General features: G+C 38.6%; 1 non-coding gene across 1 annotated transcript; it reads right to left on the bottom strand.

Annotated features, from left to right (window-relative positions):
* Positions 1–3,248: 3,248 nt before the first annotated feature.
* TRNAI-UAU lies at positions 3,249–3,322 on the bottom strand. The gene has a single exon. It is a non-coding gene; the product is annotated as a tRNA-Ile (tRNA).
* Positions 3,323–3,885: the final 563 nt, after the last annotated feature.

The following is a 3,885-nucleotide window of genomic DNA, read 5'->3' as shown; positions in this document are numbered from 1 at the left end:
TTATGTATACCAATTCTGAGATTGCTGTACATTGGGGAGAGGGCAAATTCCCTGATCCCCATTGTGCATAATCTAGCATAGACGTAACACTGGCAGACACAATCAAATTACATTTGGTCACTTCTGCCACTGTTTAACATATTTGACATTATGAGTGTTCAATTATATGGAGTGCTCTTGACAAGATATGTTAGACAGAAAAATGATGTCATATGTATAACAGCAAAGAATGGGCCACTGCATTGTTGTGTACATTTCTGTAAATTCAATATTTTCAAAAAAATTTGAAATAATGAATGAGTGACATGTCTTTAATCTATAGTATTTATATACATATTTAACAATGCATAGATAGTATAATGCAATACAATAAAGCTTAAGGGGAGTGATGCAGTGTATAGTGCAGTGTGCATTCAGTACCTAGAGTGCATTGCATGTGGGATGACATGTGACTGTGTTTTCTTTGCCAACTATCAAATGACTAAAAGGCATGGTTGAATATTCAGTTATCCTGCCTCTTACTAAGAAAGTACTGAAACCTACATTACTGACAGGATAGAGACTATGTAGGTCTTGAATACCTGAAATGATAGGTCATTTTCAAATACAAGTACACATGACACTGGCATTATATTGCAAGCCTGTATGAACTGCAGCAAATATTGCTGGTGACATTTAACTAATGGACTACAGAAAACCTCACCAAGGGAAGGAATAACATGGCTATGTATCTACCTGTTCTGGCTCAGCCTGTCTCCATTCAAGTTATGCTCCATAAGAGTTTTTTCTAGTGCCAAGAAGCAGTTAATATTAATTCAAGAGGCATTTAGTTCTGTACTAGTTTAGTCAGTATAAAGTCCAGCAGAATGGGAGGTAAGATGAAAAGACGAAGGGAGGGTTACTATATATAATCCAGTCAGCATTGTCCATTGAATGGAAGGTGATATATTTACATGTTCAAGGAATGAAGAGGTGATAGTCAAAGAGGGGAGACATACTAACTTAGAAAAAAACAAAGAGAGAGACAGAGAAGAGTATGCACACACACACACACACACACACACACTACAATCTAATATCAAATTAGACAGATGTCTTTGTAGAGGTTTTCTTGAGCTGAAATCAAAGAAAATTCATGGGTCATGTTTCTTATACTGAACTAAATGCTCTACAACTGATATTTACTAAAAGCCTACCACTTATTGACTCTTCTACCAGAGGCTGAGATGTGGCAGCCTTGGGAGAGGACCTGCATCTGTACTGCATGAAGTGTGCTTGCCAGCTCAGGATTCATGAGGTCTTCTAAAGGAACAAATAAAACAAAAGCCAACTAATTAATTTGAAACGTGCGAGTTTGAATGTTCAACAGATGGAACAAGGAGCCAGGTCACACTGTACTCAAGGCCAGCAAAGTAATATCATTAAGTGGGTTCTGCTTTGATTCTGTGCTCAAGGAGAATGTCTTAAAACATTTTTTCTGCTTAACACAAACTATATGGTAAAACTTCAGGGTCTGTGTCAAGTAAGCAGAAACAGAAACCTCATTTTCTTTCTTTGTAGGTAAATTTTGTTTATTAATATTTTTCCTATTATAGTATGTTTGGTAACCAGAAAATCCATATTCTGCATATCTAGTGGACAAAATAAAGCAAGAGTGGTTTAGCATACATTATTTCTACCACAAGAGCTGTAGCAACCTTACCTTGCTTGCCTTTGTTGATGGACTTTGTGTTTACATCTGTGTGTTTGTGGGTCTGAGTGATTGTGTGCCTTTGTGGAGGTTTTTATTTGTTTTTGTGCTTGCATGCATGTATGTGTTTTTATTTGCATGTGTGTGTATGTATGTTTTTTATGTGCATATGTGTGTGTGTGTGTGTGTGTGTGTGTGTGTGTGTGTGTGTGTGTGCATGTGTGTGCATATGCTTGTGTGAGGGAAGAAAGAGAAACATAAATATATGCCCAGTTTTGACAGATTATTTTAGTTTGCCAGACTTGGGAGTTTTTGCTGGACTGTTCACTGTGTTGTGTGCAAGTATGTGTTACTAGAGACTCAAAAGGGGTCTATATTATAACCTCGAACGATGAAAAGAGCGAACACTCTTTAATCGAACCCTGAAAATCGAAAGCACTAAATCACGAACACATGGGACAGCGATTTTTTTTCCCCAGGGAAAAAAAAAATCGCTGCTCTGCAAAAAAAAAAAAAAAATCCAAACACAAAATAAAGTGGGGGGCTTCACCCCCCTACACCTCCTGATGTGGGAGGTTGTGCCCCCCACACACCCCTACTTAAATATACCAACTCTGAGGTCGCACCACAGTGGAGGAAATGGCAAAGTCCCAAAAATGGCCCAGTGATTTTTTTTTCCCTGGGAAAAAAAAATCGCTGTTCTGTGAGTTCAGGATTTAGTGCTTTCGATTTTAAGGGTTCGATTAAAGAGCGCTCGCTCTTTTTATCATTCGAGGTTATAATATAGACCTACTCAAAAGCACTAGTTGAAAAGACAGTACTACATAGTCTGTTTAATTGCAATGTGCTGATGCTGGGTACAATATTAGACATGAACTCAGTTTCTTTCTGTATTGAGCATATTACTACGAGTATTTCATGATCCTTGGGTGGAAAAACTATGAGCTGCACACTCACGTACAAGTAACATGCTAACTCATGCAGCACGTCAGCTGTGCTCATCAGGTGGCCACACAAACATTTCCAGATGATTAACACTTATCATTTAAATGTCATGCTATAGCAACTATTACACACATCTGTTTCAGCTATATGTCAAGAATAGTTAGTATACCATCTATTTATAACCAACCATTCCTTACTATACTGGAATGACCTGATGTGAGAGTTTGCACTTTTTATGTCTAGAACTGTATGTACAACAGGCAAAGAGTTTCTTTATTACACTATTTTACAATCTCCTTGGTGCATACATTAAATCACTAAATAAGGTTTTTGATATATATACTGAACCTGTGCTTACAAGACTTATTAAAAGAAATTAAACAAATTACTCATGATCTATTCCTTTTATTTGCTTTTTCATGAAGCATGTTTGGTCCTAAACAGGCCAAAGAAAGACAGTCTGAGGTTCATAGGTAAGCACTAGGCTAACTTTCCTGAAGGGCCATTTTAAGCCTAGCCAATACCCTGAGATCAGGATCAAACCCTGCATCTTATGTTTATGAGGTGAAGCTCTTAACCATTATCCCAAACCCACCCTCTAAATCACAAGCAGAAACCTTGATGAGACTTGAACTCATGACCCCCTGGTTTATAAGACCAGTGCTCTAAACACTGAGCTACAAGGCCACACTGCCAGTGGGAGACAACCTTTCTTTTTACTGAGGTAATGTTAAAAGGATAACAACAAGTTTCTTTTTAATTATTATTTTTCTAACTCTCCTTAATAAATTAGCACCCACTGGCAATCAAGCAGTTCCTTTATTCCTCAGTCATATCAGTTACTTGGCCAAAGCGGGGTCAAGACCTGACTGTCCATGGACTGTTATCATTGTGGGTTAAGTTGATGACTTTTTATGCCTCAACTTAGCTTCTCTTTGTGGCTAGACAATTTGCATGGCACTGAAGCAGAGCCTTTGATACAAATGCTGGGTGTATGCTTCTATATACATGGAGCAGCAGCAGTGGAACATGTTCTTTCAAAATGTGAGCACACTGCACCCAATACAGGCTGCTGTTACTTCCATTCTCCAGCAGGTGTCATGGCACACTGCACCCAGTACAGGCTGCTGTTACTTCCATTCTCCAGCAGGTGTCATGGCACACTGCACCCAATACAGGCTGCTGTTACTTCCATTCTCTAGCAGGTGTCATGGCACACTGCACCCAATACAAGCTGCTGTTGCTTCCAT

Source organism: Protopterus annectens, chromosome 15.part0, assembly GCF_019279795.1.
Source record: "Protopterus annectens isolate FY-2018-M chromosome 15.part0, PAN1.0, whole genome shotgun sequence".
NCBI classification, from domain to species: Eukaryota; Metazoa; Chordata; order Ceratodontiformes; family Protopteridae; genus Protopterus; species Protopterus annectens.
This window is presented reverse-complemented; position numbering and strand designations above follow the sequence as displayed.